This window comes from Ambystoma mexicanum, chromosome 11 (genome assembly GCF_040938575.1).
Source record: "Ambystoma mexicanum isolate Mex_15411 chromosome 11, UKY_AmexF1_1, whole genome shotgun sequence".
NCBI classification, from domain to species: Eukaryota; Metazoa; Chordata; class Amphibia; order Caudata; family Ambystomatidae; genus Ambystoma; species Ambystoma mexicanum.
In genome coordinates this window covers 441043870-441062639 of record NC_090934.1, presented here as the reverse complement: position 1 = coordinate 441062639, position 18770 = coordinate 441043870, and positions in this window count along the sequence as shown.

The window sequence follows — 18770 nt, the reverse complement described above, 5'->3', positions numbered from 1 at the left end:
TTAGTGTGCTGAGCTCCGTGAGAATGCCAATTTGGACATATCTAAGTTACAGGCACCTGGTGCCATCGTGAGAGTGAAGTAGAACCTTCATACACATAGGTGAGTCCATAGTTAGAAATGCTTTTGCTTTTTAATTATTACGAAGTTGGAAAGGGAATGTTAGTCACTGCTCGGTGTTGGGATGCATTTAACCGCATGTTTTCAAACCATGTGGAGAAGCTGTTTTTAAGACTCAAGGGCTCGTTATGATGAACTGCGCGCTTAGGGTGCAGGTTGCCTCTCTATCCATCATGCACTAATGTCATGTTGTCACAGTTTCGGCTCTGTTTGCTGTCCCTTGTTTTATCACAAGTTATACCACCCCTGGGTGCGGAGGATCACAGAGGTATACAATGTAGGGTTCTTCCCTTAAGGCAATTGTCTGTTTCCATTTCCCAGGTGAAAGTGTGGATACTGAGGCATCCCTATGCTCTGGCCTACTTACACTCCCACCTTGAATAATCGAGACGATACCTGTGTTACCTGTGAAGGTAATAATGGTGTTGTGTTAAACTTTGGAATCTTACAAGTCTCTTCATGACTACTGTATGGTGAATGACGGTACTGATACAGAGCATTGTGGCTCAGTTTTGTTGTTTATTATTACAGGACCTCTAAAGACCCGGTCAATTGAGACACCATTTAAAAATGAGATGTGTCCCATTTGTGGTACAAAAGGTTATCACTAATTAGAAGACGCCTATAAAAGAAATACCATTGAAGGTAATTCAAGTTGCATGTTGGGTAACCAATAGAGATGGACCAATTGGTGGGGCCCATCTCTGAGTGTGACCTTATACTGAAATTGACTCTCAGTGTGAATGACTTACAGAAATTGATGGGTATGTTGTTTACTTTGCCCCGTAATGATTGAGCTTCCGTTTTTTGTTTCATTTTTAGGCACTATGGCCCTTCATTGTTGGTGTTAAGACCCCCTCAACAAGGTGTTGAAGAAATGTATGAATTTTACCAATACTCCCCTGAAGAATGTTCTCCCTACTCTGGGCTAGAAGAACAGAAACATGTTGGGATTGATGATTTTATGACACATTGAGAATGTTGTATGTTGTGATGTGATATCTTTTGTGTCCTGTACATTGGTGTTTATGTTGTTTTAGATTCAATTTTATGTGTTTTATTCACACTGTGTAATGTTAGGGTCCATTCTATGTTTTAGATAATTGAATTTATTTAAATAAATATATTTGTTATGAATAGATATCGTTGCACACATTCCATTTTTGTTAGGATTAGGTGTGCCGGGTCATCAGCGGTTTGCTGAATCTGGGGGACGAGGTGATTGTGTAGAAAGATTTAATTTTACTCCTTATTTATTTATACAGTCTACTTCCCTGTTGGTGGAGTAAGATGTTCTATTGAGAATAGGGATTTTTGTTTGACAAACTTATATATTAATATACTGAGTGTGGTGTTGCTGCAGCCCCCACAGTCTTTTCTTTCTTTTTTTATTTACCTAGCTAAAATGCATGCCACCAAAGGTTCGAACATTTGGTGTTCAACCCTTTGGTGGCATACATTTATGACCTTTTTGATAGGTCAGAACTTTTTATTCGTCTTTTCTTCCGATTCTGCACAAAATAGTGTCAATCCACTGTGTAGGTCACAGAAGCTAACTTGCACTGAGGTTGTGCGCTGACCACCGAACCTGTCATCTTCTATGCAGGATTGATATCTACATATTAGATTTTACCTTCACAGTGGATTGACACTGTTTTGTTCAGGACCAATTGACTTAGTCTTTTCATTTTGCCACCACCTACCGTGGTACACACACATCACAAGCCTGCAGGAAGCTCCCACAAGCATCTTTTCCCGTCCTGATTAATGCCGACCTGAGAACAGCTGCCAATACAGCGCTTTAAGGCCGAAACACTGTTGTGTTGACCATTTGACTCTGAGGCCCTCATTACGATACCGGCGCTAAACCATGGCGCTATTAGCACCATGGTTGGTGCCGGTATCATAAGGTGTCCGCCATGGTGAAATGGGGAAATACCGCCCCATTCCAAGGTTGGCGGGTGGTATTTCCCCATTTCCCCATGGCCCTTCCCCATTCCCATTTTTGCCCCATAGGGCATAATGGGAATGACGAAGGCGCTAAGTACGGTACCACAAATTGCGGTACCATACATACCGCAAAGGTCCTTTTGCGGGTCCCCACTTTAAAGGCTGGTCTAGACCAGCCGTTAAGGTCGGGTCCCGCAAAGGGACCTCGTAATTAGGCGCTAATGGGTTAACGGCGCCGCAGCCTTTTACGGCGCCGTTAACCCATTAGCGCCAGGGTCGTAATGAGGCCCTGAGTCCCAGTGCTCTTTTCACACTGGTTTCACTTTCATTTGCATTTAAGCACCATGTACTGTTTGATTGTATTGTAATCCCCATGTGAGTTCTTCTCAGGGTTTGTATTTGTAATTTAACCAGATGATATGTGACTCTGGCTGTATATTAAATGTCCTTTTGTTGTTTGTATGTATAAGCACTGAGCACCCTGCTATGATGTATAGTAAAGTCTGAGTAAAACTTGAGTATAACTAACGAATACCAAGGAATTCATTGTATATCTGAGGGGAGTGTGTTTACGAGGAATCTCTGAACCTGTTCATTTTGTTTCTTATCGATTGTTAAACTCACCTGGTAAGAACAGGGACATAACCAGGAGCCCAATTTAAATACTAGTGAACAGAATACAGACATCAAACAGCTGGCATAAATTACAAATGGAAATGCATATTCTTGTGGTAAGTACATTTTAAAATGATCCACTTCATTTTAAAATGTTTAAAATTTCATTGCACAAACTGCAAGGAAAATATGCACTCTGAAGAAAGTGCTATTGTACTCAGAGGAAATACTTGTTACAACTCTATTCATAAAGCTATGCTGCCAGAGAAACCAAATCGGGTGATGATGCACATCATGGTAAAGGCAGATTTTTAGTGAGATTGACAGGGATAGCATATAAATTCAAAAGACAGATGGGGTGTGGGGAGTTCAGCCGATAGACAAGCAAGTTACTGGCCAGAATCGTGCAGTGCAGAGAGGCAACATTTTCCAGGCAGCAGACGGAGAAGACAAGCTGTAGTCAGATTGTCTGGGTGCAGGCATCGTGATACTGCTGCAGGTTGGCAGGACAACAGAAAAGGGTTGCCCATGATAACAGCGCAGAAATCTCGCTCATACTTAATGTGAGTATATCGGTTAGATGTGTTGCACATGTGCAAATGTATTCTGAGACAGCCAGAGAGGTTTTGTTTTTTATGTAAGAGAACTCAGCACCTTTCAAATATTATGTAGAGAAATTACATTTCTTTTGGTGCTAAACCTAGTTTCGGCCAAAACATTCACAACCATGGTCAAAGTGGGTGAAACACATGTTTTGTCATTGAGCTGAGTTTGTGTTGACATTTTCTTTCTTGCTGCTTATGTGTACTGAATCACATTCCCATGGTTAATTATATTGCTATTAAATGTTGCTGTTTATGATCGGTAAGCTCATTTGCCAACAGAAATACACAATTTAAAATGTCTTGCTACATTTTTCATGGTGCTCGGGTTTTGTCATTTGATTTACTGTGGGTTATGTAGATAGATAGAGTGTGAGTGCGGTATTCAGCTGTGCATGTTTTTATGAACACATCTGTCAAAGACAGTAGTCCAGCCTTAAATAAGTGGCTGGGTGACGGTAGCCCTGTAAACATATGTTACTGTGAGAGGCCCGGTGATCTGCATTTAGAGTTGAACATAAGTAGACAACAGGTAAAAGAGGGGAGTCTTGTCACACCACATAGGGCATTACCATAACAACGATGTGCCACCATTTTATCACGATAATAAAATACCACCAAACTAGGTATAGCCCTCTGAAAGCAGGTTAAGGTATATTTAAAACCTTATCCAATGTAATGAAGCAAGGTGTTTGGTACCATCTGATTCTCTGTGTAATATAGCCACATACCCTGTCAAAAAATCAACAAGAGGGTCATGGAGATTTATCCAGGACCTTCTCCCTCTGAACAATATAGTTGAAGTTTCCCTTAGTTCCTAATCCTGCGGCAATATTATGCAATATCCCATCAAAAGCAAAGTATTTCACTGTTGCGGATTTAAAAAATATTTTTTTCTCAATTCCCTTTCATGGAGCCTCACAATATTTGTCTTCATTTTCATATAGAATGATCTGCCTGAAACATACTTGTTTGCTGCAGGGGTACTCTGAATCTCCATTAATGTTTAATAAAGTCCTTCAGATGTGTTTGGATAATGCTCAACTTGAATAATTCAATATGTTGATGACATTTTAGTGTGCAGTGAGACAGAAGAAAGGTGCAGAAAAGACTCTGTCAAACTCATGACCATACTGGCAGAGAAAGGGTACAAAGTAGATGAGGAGAAATTAAAATATTGTCAAGAAGAAGTACTGTATATAGGACAGTTGATCTCACAGAAAGGAAGACAAGTGATACCTGAAAGGGCAGAGCTATTATGAGGACTAAACAGACAAAAACAGTGAGACAAATGCAACAATTATTGCAGAGACTAGGTCTTTGATTACAGTATATATATATATTGTCCAATTTAAAAAAAAAAGACTCAAAGAGGCACAGATGGCTAAAAATAACTAATATGGACATGACTGAAGGATTTCATGAATTAAAAAAACAGATTCGCACAGCTCCTGTGTTAGGGATTCTATCGTGAATAATTGTACTTAATCTCTCCTTTAAATGGAGAAGTATTAACAGCAGTGCTTACAGAGAAAACAACACTAGGACATGGTCAAAAACCATTGGCTTACTATAGTGGGATCGGAGATCCAGTCATGAAAGGGCATTATTTTTGTGAGCAATCTTTAGCAGCAGCTGCATTTGCGATTGAAAAGGCCTTAGGGATAACCATGGGGCGTTCAGTAACATTGTTCGTAGAGCATGCATTATTTGAAATTTTGGTGAAACCTAAAAGTACATTGACCACACAAAGAGCATCAGGGTATGAGGTATTTATCTCCAACCCTGCAAACAAAATTGTTAGGTGTAGCAGAGTGAATCCAGCAATGTTTATAGCTGAACCAGTGGGAGGAGATGATGATGTGCATGACTGTATAACGAATATTGAATGTTATGATGATATTCCCTGAGTTAGTGAAATTGCTCTAGGAAGGGGGAAGTGGCTTTCATTGATGGGTGTGAGACACATGAGATCAGCAGTGGTAAAGCTGTACCGAGAGGGTACATTGGAGGTAAGGATTAGCAGAAGATTGTCCCTAAATTACTCAGCACAGACTGCAGAATTAGCAAAGCTCATTCAGACGCTATGAAGCTAAGCACCCTCGGAATACGCGTACCCCGCTCGCGGCAGCGGAATTGCGTGCAAATCTCCCAGCGCACCCCCCGGAATACTTGTAACCCGCTCGCACCAGGCCAATCACGTTTAAAACCCCCCGCACACCCCTCGGAATATGCATACCCCGCTCACGCCAGGCCAATCACATGCAAAACTCCCCATGCACCCCTCGGAATACGCTTACCCCAGGCCAATCGCGTGTAAACCCCCCCTGCACACCCTTCAGAATACGCATACCCCACTCACACTAAGCCAATCGCATGCAAAACTCCCCCTGCACCCCACGGAATACACGTACCACAGGCCAATCGCATGTAACCCCCCCTGCACACCCCTCAGAATACGCGTACCCTGCTCACGCCAGGCCAATCGCATGTAAAACTCCCCACGCACCCCTCGGAATACGCATACACCACTCGCGCCAGTCCAATCGCGTGTAAAACTCCCCGCGCACCGCTCAGAACACACGTACGCTGCTCGTGCCAGGGCAATCGCCTGTAAAACTCCCTGTGCACCCCTCGAAATACACGTACCCTACTCGTGCCAGGCAAAGAGCGTGGAAAAAGTCCCCCCTGTGGTGTGTGCTGGGGCATGTGCAGGGGTGATGGGCTGCCTGTGGGTCATGGTCTGGGGTGATGGGCTGCCTGTGGGGCATGCCCAGGGGTGATGGGCTGCCTGTGGGCCATGTGCAGGGGTGATGGGCTGCCTGCGGGCCATGTGCAGGGGTGATGGGCTGCCTGTGGTGCATGTGCAGGGGGATGGGCTGCCTGTGGTGCATGTGCAAGGGTGATGGGCTGCCTGTGATACATGCGCAGGGGTGAATGGTTGCCTGTGGGGCATGGTCTGGGGAGATGGGCTGCCTGCGGGGCATGATCAGGGTGGATGGGCTGCCTGCGGTGTATGGTCAGGGTGGATGGGCTGCCTGTGGGTCATGGTCTGGGGTGATGGGCTGCCTGCGGGTCATGGTCAGGGTGGACGGGCTGCCCGCGGGGAATGGGGAGGGTGGATGGGCTGCCTGCGTGTATTCCAGCGGTGCGCATGGAGTTTCACACGTGATTGGCCTGGCGCGTGGGGTACGCGTGACTACTACATGCAATTGGCCTGGCGCGAGCGGGGTACGTGTATTCTGGGGGTGCGCTGCGAGTACTACATGTGATTGGCCTGGCACGAGTGGGGTACATGTATTCCGGGGGTGCGCAGGGAGTTTTACATGCGACTGGCCTGGCGCAAGCGGGGTACGCATATTCCAAGGGGTGCGCGGGTGGGTTTTACACGCGATTGGCCTGAGGTACGCATATTCAGAGGGGTGCACAGGGAGTTTTACACGCAATTGGCCTGGTGAGCGGGGTATGCGTATTCCGAGGGGTGCACCAGGGGGTTTTACATGCGATTGGCCTGGGGTAAGCGTATTCCGAGGGGTGCACAGGGAGTTTTACACACGAATGGCCTGGCACAAGCATGGTGCAGGTATTCTGGGGGTGCGTGGGGAGTTTCACACGCGATTTGGCAGTATGGACCCTCCAGGGTGTGCCACTCCCCCCTCCCCATGCCCTGCAGGCATCCCACACCACAGGGGACCACCCTACACCCCTGGGCATGCCCCACAGGCAGCCCATCCACCCTGGCCATGCCCTGCAGGCTGCCCATTACCCCAGACCACGCCTTGCAGGCAGCCCACACCACAGGGGACAACCCTACACCCCTGGGCATGCCCCACCGGCAGCCCATCCACCCTGACAATGCCCCACGGGCAGCCCATCACCCCATAGCATGCCCTGCAGGCAGTCCACACCACAGGGGACCACCCTACACCCCTGGGCATGCCCCACAGGCAGCCCATCCACCCTGACCATGACCCACAGGTAGCCCATCCACCCTGACCATGACCCGCAGCCAGCCCACCACCCCAGACCATGACCCGCAGGCAGCCGATCCACCCTGACCATGACCCGCAGGCAGGCCACATGGCACCATGCACTTGGGAGCCCTGACAAATGTCCCCCACCCCACCCCCATTGATGGCAACATACCTTCAGGCTTGACTCATGTCCCCCACCCCACCCCTAGTGACGGCAACCTGCCAGCAGGCCCTGACTCATTTCCCCCACCCCACCCCCATTGACGGTAACCTGCCAGCAGACCCCGAATCATGTCCCCCACCCCAGCCCCAGTGACGGCAACCTGCCAGCAGGCCCCGACTCATGTCCCTCACCCCACCCCCATTGACGGCAACCTGCCAGCAGGCCCCGACTCATGTCCCCCCACCCAACATGTCATCACAATCCAGACCCATGGCCCTTATGGCCACCCAAATGCCACCCCACGTCACCCCAGTCCAAATACCCAACCAAGCATTCCATCCACTCCAGATTGAATTCCCCATGTCATGATAGAAACCAAATAACCAGCATGCCCCTGAATACATGTCTGTCAGACCCACACAATGGTGACAGATGACTGAGAAAACCCACATTGTGACATGCACAAAACCAATGAGAGAAGACCACACAAATAAAGTAGAGAAAAAAACTGTATTAAAAACTGAACTGAATGAATAAAACAAAAGCACACAAGAAGAAAAAAAATAAATCCAAGTCCGGATGTCCAAAATTGAGCACCAAAAATGAAGGCTGTAATCAATAAAGTCCAAAGTAAAATGGCTCAAAAGCGTCAGTTCATAAAACAAAATCCAAAGTTAAACAAAAGCATACCTTTCGTCCATGGGTAAAAAAAGAAAGTAAATCCAGGTCCATAACTATATACAAATGAATTTTCAAGGGTCCATGAGCCCAACAATCCAAAGGAAACCTAACTAAACCAAACCAACGTAATGAATAACTATTTACAAAAAGGCGGGGCATAGTCCATGCGCCCCAAAGAAACATTTTAAAAAAGGAAACCTACACCTACATAACTATTTACAAAGGTGGCGGGCTAGTCTGTTGGCTCACTCATTGATGTCCCGGGCCAGGGAATCATAGAACTCCACTTCAATGTCATGGAGGCGGGCCTCTTCCCGGGCCCCGAGGTCTCGCAAGGATGCAGCCAGGGCGTCCTCTAACTCCCTGCAAGTTGCCTCGAGGCACTCAGCCCGCCTCAACGCCCAGTGCATGGAGTTCTCCGCCCTGACCATTGTGAGTCATGCCCTCTCTGCCCACTGCCGCTCTGCATCTATTTGCCAGCCCAACTGCTGCCACACGGAAGACACTCCCAATCCTGGGTCCTCCTGCCCGCTGGCCGATGCCTGCCCCTGGGATGTTGATGGCCCCGAGCCATGATCGCTCCCACCCTCAGCCTGTGCTGCTGTGCACGTGCCCTGCCTGTTGATGCCTGCACGTCCCCCTCTTGCTGGGCTCCAGTTGGTGGGGTGGTCACCCCTGCTGTGACCTCCGACTCACGACTGTGGCAGGGATGTGTCCATCATGATGAGCACGCATAAGCATGCGTTCATTGTATTTTATTTTACTTTTCACAGCGTTACGAAAGCAATTGACAACGCTGAGCAGCGCTGACAGCAACTGGAACATAGAAGTACATGCAGGTTAGTGCTCGCACATGGTAAAAGGAAGTGTAGATAGGAATGAAATTTGGCGAGAGCCGTTAACACATAGATGAACTATCAGCATAAATTGGTGCAGTTCTGACTATGAAAAGTGTATAATTAACCATGAGATTACGGAGAAGAAGTGGTATACAGTCTCTAATGCTGCTGTAACACGTGAATTATGTTTGATCATTGCTTTATGAGTGCACAATGAATAAGTTAAATGTGGATCTGGGAATAACTAACAGAAACTTTAACACAAGTCACTAATAGCGACATATGTCTTTTTTCTCTCTCTCTTTATGTGTTATTTGTAAATCGGTGTTGTCTCCTGTGGGTACCCTGTCTTTTCAAATGTTTTTCAACATTTTTATTGTAACATGAATTTGCAATTTTTGATTCTTTTTGATTTTGGAAGTAGAACTAAAATAATCCTGTGTTGATTTACAAAGAACTTTCTGAAGAAGGAAATGAGTATTTCCGAAAAGCATTAGCCATAGGGTTTTTCGTTTGCCTACAAAAACAGCAAATTAGAAATTGGTGATTTTTAACCAATGACAAGCATTTATCAATTCACAATTTTGTGGATTAAAGAACATTACTCAAATATTATTTGAATTGAGTGTTATTCATCATTATACATGTTTTGACAAAAAATTAAATACAAAATATTTAACAATTCATGGTAATTACAGGTGTGCGGCCCACACCGATGGCTAATCAGCCTAGGTCCTTTTTTCTTCAGGGATGTGTCGACTACCAGCCTGGCCGCTGGCTCAGGGGCAGCTCCACAGGGGGCCCAGGTGATACTTGGGCAGGAAGATGGCACGGAGGACGACTGGCGCATAGGGGGTTCAGTTGAGGATGGGGTCACAAGAAGATCCAGCACACGGATGAACCCAGTGCTGACGACCTGTCCTAGTAGGCCAACGCGGCCAAAGAGGTATTTGAAATGACGTGCATTGACCTGCACGTCATCCCGAATACCACGTTGGTGCAACGCCACCCCAGCTAGGACAGGCTCAATCCAATCATGGATTGCAACGTCCACAGTGAGAGGAAGGCCAGTTGTTGTATGCGCATCCCCTCCCCGAAAAAGGGTCTGGACGGAGGCATCCCTGCTGGTGCCGGATGATGCAGTCACAGGATCGATGACAGGATTACACACATGCACCTCTGTGGCGGCCTGTGCGGCCTCCTGTACCTGCCCCTCGACTGCATCACTAGCACCAGTGGAATCCCTCCTTACAAGACCCGTGCATGAGGCTTCCACAGCCTCCTCCTCAACCAAACCCCCCACCAAACTGGATGACTCCATGCCATCTTCCTCCGTAGGCCCCTGTGTGGGCTCAGCTGCCCCTATTGCTGCCAAGGAGTCCACCTCCAAACTTCACCTCTTCGACCTTCCCTCGGCAGCTGCAGCCATGGACGCTGCACCAGAATCCTCACTCCCGGAAGAGATCATTACCTGGGAGGGGAGCTGGGCCGTGCGTCTCCGGCTGGTGGTGGGATCTCTGCCTCTGTGCTCCACAGCACCGTTTCTTCCCTCTTCATCAGTCAACGCTGCAGACAGGGAGAGACAGAACACAGGCATCAGGGCACTGTACAATGGTCTGATACACACATGAGTGGCAGTGTCAAACTTCACTGATGGCATCACACTCCACAACACTCATATCATTTGAACCCACACACATGCACAAATTAACATGAATGGTGCAGCAGGCAGCAGCATCCATACAAACACAAAAGCATGAACATCCGAAGGTTGGCATGATGTCACAAGCAACATGGGGAGTGTCGAACACATGCACACAGACCACCAGACAGACATGCATCTGTACATCTCCACCACCTGTCACAGTGCAATCATCGTCATCTATGTCACATCTGTCAATCGGGTTCCCACATGTCTGTGTCACATGTATCCATGGTGTATCACAGTCGCACACATGTCAAACACACACACACGCACATGTAGACCGTGCATGTACATGAAGGTGGAACCAGCATCCATGTGTCACACCCCAACCATGGCATAGTACATACAGAGAAATGCTAACATGTTTGCGTCTCCACATGCAGTTGTGCATCATGCTTTGAAACACATACACCATTGATGTGCATCATACATGACTGGACTCACATGCAGCAGGGTCATGTCCCTGCACATACACATCCATACATGGGCCTTTCCAGACATATGTCCAAGCTAAACACTCATGGCACACCTCTACATGCACTGCGTCCAATCAATAGGCATGGACACTTACTGCTCGACTCCGGACGGTTCTGCCCCTCGAGGACCTGGAGGTGAAGCGCTGGGAAAATGCGTTCCAGGACCCTCATCCAGTCTTGGTAAGGAGGACCCGGCACCCCACTGCATCCACTGCGTGCAAGAGGCGCCGGGCCTTCCTGAGGGTCCTGGACCTAAAGTCCTCCCAGTGCTTATGGACGTGTGGTAGGTTGCGGGTTGCCACACCCTCCGCCTTGATGGCAACCACGATGTCCATCCAGATCCTCCTCCGTCCATCCTTGTCGGCACGTGTTCTTCCAAAGAGGACATCATAGTGCACCAGGACTTGCTCCACCAGGATCCCAACTTCTCCTGTTGTGAAGCTGGCAGCCCTCTGCCTCTCTAGCTGGGGGTTGCCAGTGGTCTCAGATGGTGTTTGCCCCGACATGGCAACCCCCGAGGCGGGTGTGGTTAGGTAACTGGGTCCTGTTGCTGGGCTGTGGAGCAATGGAACTGCGGTCAGGAGTCTTCTGTTCCAGCAGGTGTGGTCACAGCAACTGGACATCTACAGATGACTGAAGTGCAGGCACCAAATAGCAGGGCATGTGGCCAGCAGGCAGGCAGGCAGCAGCAGATGGCTCGTGGGAGATGGCTCGGGGATCTGGGGGGCAGGAAAATGGCCTTCTGGGCAGGAGCATGGTCTTCCATATGTTGTCATGTGGCCAGCTTGATACGGAGTGATTGGCACATGAAAAAAAGCATGTCAGCGTGTAATTCGAGGAAAGGCCCTTAGCATGTAAGTGACGTGACGTGGGCGGGTGTTTCCCTTGGCACGGGTGCATAGTGAATCCACACGTGCAAAAACAGCATGTCCGCGTGTTAATGTGTGTAATTCGAAGGAAAGGGCCTATGCGTGTAAGTGATGTGACGCGCACAGGCATTTCCCTCCGCACAGGTTAAAGGTGAGCGGGGCCACTAGTTCGCTGTAAGTGCTTTTCATGGAGACCGACATGTTTGTTGCTACTTATTGTTGTTTCACACGCCATCACTACTTCACAGCGGATCAAGGACATATCTCTTCTTTTGGTGGGGGTATTGGCTATGCATGTTTTTCATTACCACGCTAGTCAGACGGTGAGTCGCGCACGCTATTTTTCCCACTGCGGGTCCCCCTGTGTATTGCTTACCCATTTTCAAGGTCAGAGTAGCCTGTGTGTCCCACGCATACGTGTTTTTCATGTCCCTGGGTGCCACTGCGTACTGCAGGAGGGTTATTCCACACACGTGGCCTACCGGGGGTTGCGTACACGGTTTTGCTGCAGTTTTGGGGTTCCTGAGTGTTCCGTGACCCATCATTTTCTCACCAGGGTCACATACAGCCTTCTTTACATCTAGTACCCCACCCCCTTCACCCCAACTGCCCAGGACAGTTGTCGTGTACACCTCCAATTGGCACTACTACATCTGTGCCATGGTTGGGAGGCCACGAAAGGTGAGGCGCGCCTCAGCTGGGCGTCCTCCATGTGGTGGGCGTGGTCAGGGACATGGCCAAGGTGACCAGGGAGTAGGGGGACTCCAGGGTGTCCAGGGTGGCTGCAGAGGGCGAAGAGGCAGGGGTTTGCCACATCAGCAGGATGTTCTGCCATGTGTTGGTGCAGTCATGCCACTACCCCCTGTGGTTCCGGGAGATGCAGCTCTTGAATCTGACACTGGCGCCCATGTGACCCAGCAGTCAGTTTCAACTACTGCCACGGGCCCAAGGGTAGTGGTAGCTGCAGGTGCAACTGTAGCGACCAACACCCAGGCTCAGGGTCTGCCAGCACATGCAGCGATGGCCCCTGAAGAGTCCCAGGATGATTTCCAGGTGGTCAGGAAGCATGTGGTGAGTGCACGCAGGGTTGCTCTAACCGAGGCACATGTCCCTGGGGCAGTGTTGTCATCTGCTGCCCTGAGCAGCCGGGTGTTGGCAACTGCATGGGCAGATGCAGCCGACACCACCCCGGCTTTGAGTCTGCCAGCCAGAACAGTCTCGGTCAATGACCTTGGCACAGCGGTGGTTACTGCTCAGGATCCAGTCATGAGCACCCAGCAGCCACTGATGCAAGTCAGGGCTTCCGTCCTAGTTCCACCTGCCACTCCCTTGGTCCAGTCCACCAGCGCCACTGCCCCTACTGATCAGGGCAGCATTTGCCAGTCAGGGTCCGGACCACTGCCCAAGAGGAGGAAGGTTGCTCCTGCACAAGAGGCTGGGACCCCAGACACGGCTCCATCCTCTGGCACATCGAGGAAGAAGCCTTTTGGCAAGCAGGAACTGGACTTCCTTGTGGGCTACATGTCCAACATGACCGTGATATGCTAGTGGGACCAAATTGTCACAGTACGGCTGCCCAGCGTTGGGACCACTGGAAGCATGTTGCGGAGGGTGTTAGTGCATTCAGACATGAGGTGCGCACAGCTCAGGATTACAAAAAGCATTGGGAAGACCTCCAACGCTGTGCTAAGCTAATGCGTGTCTCCAATTATGCCATGACTCGGGTGACTGGCAGTGGGCCACCACCTGAGGAGAAAGAACTCACTCCGCATGAGGTGATTGCTGTGGAGTTCATCCTGGCAGAATTGGTCGAAGGAGTGGGAGAGATGCTGGATTTTGATGCCCCATCCAGTGAGTGTTGTTGCGTGTTTGTCCAGGCCATATGTGGTTTGCTTGTGCGATGTCTTGTGCTTGACTGCCAATACATGCTATGTGTACATGTTTCTCATGTGCAAGTCATGCAATGCTTCACTAATGCGTGCCTTATGTGCAGCATGCTTGACATGTAGTGCAGACAGAGACTGTCCTCATCACCACACTTGCACCCTACTCACATGCTAGTCACCCGGCTGCCCCTCCGGTCCATGTTCCAGCTCACTGGCCCTTCTGCATGTAGCCTGGGGTGTCTTTCCACTCAGCACTCAGTCATCACATGACTGACGTGCATATGTTTTCTGCCTGCATGTGGGTACTCCATGTAGGCATGCTCCCTTGTCCCTCCACCCCCCTGCGCCCCAATTTCACCATGGCACTGGTGGGTAACATGTTGGACTACTGCAATGGCCTGTTCAACGCTCCTGTCTACATGCACACTTCCCCCTGCCAACTTGCCAGACACATACTGTGGGGTACATCCTTTGTCCTGAATGCAGGGTGTCTCACTCGGACTGTGCGGATGGCAGATGCTCCACAGGGACATGAGTCCCCATTCATGCTCCATGTGCATTCTATGCATGCCCCTATGTGTCCCTGGCAGGATGTTCATTGTAGTACGTGTCCCGGATGACATACATTTAATGGCATTTGATCATCCATTCCATGCTCACTCTGGCTCAGTTCTGCATCACGCACATGTTTAGGGTTTCATAGTCTGTGTGGGGCACAGGCCTGCCCCCGTTTCAGGCCCCCTGACTGTTCAACTGGTGTAGTCCCTTCTGCACAAATGGGTGTACTACAGAGGATTCATCATGTGTCCTGCTTACTGTCCCATTCTCATCTGCTGTGTTGTCAGTTGACTTAGATGATGCAATTGACACTGCTCAACACTGCCTGCCATTACACAGTTTTCTGGTCCACCTTTTAAAGCCATGCAATTCCTCCCTGCATTTTCACTAAGGGGGGGATTGCCTGTAGCCATGCAACCCATTGCATGCACATTGCACGTGATGCCTGAACTTGCCCTTACACTGCCTTCATGTTTATTGATTGACTTCATAATCTACTTGTTGATGTAGATAGTCAGTAATGTACACTTGTTCTGCACTGCAGCAACCCACTTAAGAGGCATGTTACAACGTTCTACATGCCTACTCACTGCTGCAATGTAAAAGTGACCTGGCACATATGGTCAGATTGTCATCCCTTCACTGTCATGAAAGGCACGGGCACAGCTGCATCCTGTGACACATGTACTCAGTATTGGAACACCCTAGCAGATGTTAAGCAATGTTGATTGGTCATTTTGCAGCCTATACTAACTGCGGCACCGCATACAACCTGTATGTTGATGGAATGCCAGTGCTTGCGGTTGTGGTAGATGTTCTCAGTGGCCCTAGGTGGACGTAGGGCCAGATGGGTGTAATCTATAGCACTTTGGGGAAGTGTGCCACCCTGTAAAAGTCCTGGACCACGGCCTGCCTTTCTGCGGGTGTTCTGGGCATGTATATGTGCCTGCGGACTGAGGGAGCGCAGTCATGATTGCCAACACCTGGTATAGGCAGCGTGACTGCGTGGGCTATGAGACACCCCCGACTATGGCAATCGTCCGCTGAAATGACCCAGTGGCCAAAAAATGCAGGACATTCAGCACCTTTTCCAAAGGGCTCAGTGCTTGGGAGCACAAGGTGGGTGATGTGAGGTCATCCTCCCACTCAGTGACCAGGTCTAGAATGATATGAGGTGGAAACCTACACCTGCCATAGACCTTGTCATCAGGCATCCCGCATAGACCTCGTCATCAGGCATCCCAAAAAGACTGGTCCTGGGCAAAAAAATGTGGGGCCTGGCTATTCTCCTCCTCCTGCGGTGTCCCATGATCAGTGCTGCGAGAAATGGGACATTCATCCTAGCTGTATATACATGTTTGTTGTTTACGCGCACTTTTATACTGTGCGGGGATGCTTCCGCCTGCCTTCGTGTGGCGGACGTGTTTACGCCTGGCCGTGTCTTTTGGCGTGCACGGGTTTCCACTATTCGATTCCATTAATACATGTTGTTCGTGTGCATGTGGGCGTTCCGTGTATTTCCCAGCAGTACTTATCCAGTTATGCCTTCATTTTCACGCTTTGTTCCCCATTCCACATGTTCTGCTTCCTTTTTGGGGTGTGCGCTATATGTTGTGCACTTTCGCTGTGCGTGTCACGCATGGCGTTCGGGATGTCGCAGTGACGTGTGCGCCTGTGTGTGCTATGCACAGATTTGGCACACATCCCGGGAAAAACAATCGCAGGGCATACCATGAATCGCACACATGCGCGTGCGCTAGCTTTTTCAGGCTTGCGCCAGCTTGCACCACAAATTTCGGTGCACATTTGTTCCATGAATTGGCCTCTTAATCTCTTGTGGAAATGAAGCTGCAGATGTAGAGAGCAAAAAAGCAGCCTATTCCTAACCATATTTGAAAGTGAAGTAAAAATAATAAGGCAGACAACAGGACGATGCATGCACGTTAAGGAAGTATTTAATATGACTTTCATTGTACAGTTAATTGAAATACAAGAAAGAACATCACAGGAAGAAAACGAGTTATGAAAAAAATGGGGATGCTCTCTATCCCCCACTGAGGCAATTTGGAGTCAGGATAGAACGCTAAAGCCAGTTATGCATCTAGCATTATTGAGGGTAGTGTTTGAGCATATTCACTAACCAGTGAAAGTGACTCAAGAGAGTCTAGCTGCTACTTTTGCAGAAGAATGGTTTGTACCAAACTGATTTGAACATGTGGCATAGTTCATCATAAGCTATATTGTGTGCAGAAATGTACTGCATGACACACTATTGGCACAGTGAGAGGAGTAACCCACAGACCAAATGTACCCTATCAGCATCTACATATAGATTATATGGATATGTTGCAGACTTGCAATGGCTATAGATACATGCTAGTTGTAGTATGTCCCTTTTCTATATGGATCGAGGCTGGTCCATGCATGCACCCTGATGCCGCGTGTATCGCCAAGTTCCTTGTGTGCGAAGTATTTCCAAGATGGGATGTTTGAGAAGTTTTGTGATCCAATAATGGACCACACTTCGTAAATGAGCTATTTGAAAATATAGTTTTGCTATTAGGTGTAAGACACAAGTTTGTGTCAGCTTATCAACTGCAAGCAAACATTGTTTGTGAAAAAGTAAATGGTCTTTTGAAGGAAAGGATAGCTAAACTGAAAGTCCCTTTATAGAAGGGATGGCTCCATTGCCTACCCCTTATGCTATATGTGCTGCGGAAATAGCCTGGCTCAGATCACCATCTGAGTTGGTGACTGGACGCTGAATGAAAACAACTCTCACTCACCAAACAAGGACAAATACAGTCACCTATTGTGTAGCAAGGGCTTTAGGCGATTAAATGCATAATGATTTGAAAACAATGACTGCAAGTGTTTCTTTTATGTCTCGACAGCTCCAGAACCAATGGGATGGGTCAAGAGGAAGCAAAAAAGACCCATTGATTTTGAAGAAACTCTCAAGCCAATAAGCCTATATCCAGGGGACCAGGTGTTGGTGCACAAATGTGTACACACCTGTAGTAGACCCCGTTTCAAGGGCCCCCATGAAGTGGATAAATTAAGCCCTACTGCTGTGAAACTGCAAGGAAGGCGAGCGTGGATACATTTATATGACATCAAACCCTACAAAGGAAAAACCTTAACCTCTCCTACAACTACCCCTACTGAAGCAAGTGAAGAATTTCAGTGTGTGCAGACAAGATCTGTGACCAAAAGCCTAGACAATGGAAAAATGGAAATGTTCCAAGAAGTAAGAAATGCAGCTACATGAAAGAAATGTACTGGATGAAGGATAATGTTTGGAGCTTTTGTGGTATTTTGATTTTAACTGCTATCCTTATTAAGTTGGCATTCACACATGATGAACAAGAAAATAATACATCTACCATTGTCCCCATTAAGAGTCCAAAAACCCCACTGATCTCTAATAATAATAGACATTGTTCTTGGATAAAGACAGATGCTGAAGAAGACAATGAAAGTAAAATTACATATCTGGACAAATCAGCTCATCTAACTAATAACCTATGGTACCAGCACATGAAAGAGGTGGGAGAAAGAACATCAAAAGAAACGTATGTCTTATTACCGTATGCCATGAAAGCAGCAAGAACATTTATTGCAAGAGAAGTGCTTTAACATGATGCAACATGTTTCAGTCACCTAGCAGCATGAACCACCATAGGACAATTTGAAGGAAAATAGGTAACTCTAAGATGACGAACAATACAGACCTTCCCATACACTGATACATATGTGAAAACAAAGAGAATGGAGACTGGAATGGGGTGGACAATCAAAAAATGTATGTATGCATTCCCGTATGGAGAACAAATAAAAACTGTCAAAATGAAAAGAATTAACTGCTCAGATATGATTGAAACACAAGGAGAGCCAGGATTTTGGGAAAGAACACATATGTTGGTGTATGGGCATGTAGCAATCAGTTCTAGATCAAAAAATGGACTGATATCATGCCCTGCACACTTATTGTAGAAAGAAGCAAGTTGAATGATGAATGCCTGGAATCATGGGCCAAGTATTTAAAACTAATAACCTGGGTTGACAACGAAGCAGGACCAGTGCATATATTACAATTGAAGAACGCAACAATCTGCTTCAAGAATGATGGCAAGGTCCGTGTTGGAAAGAATAAAGGTTGTGGAGAAGTATTTGAAGTGATATGACATGATATGTGGTTTATAACGTGCCTGTAGACAAGTGTTTCTAGGTACAAAATGCCAGGAATGAATGGAGGAACTGCAGTGCTGATGGATCGATATTGGGCCTGCGGATCCAGTGCCTACGTGCAGTTGCCTAAAGACTGGGGAGGAG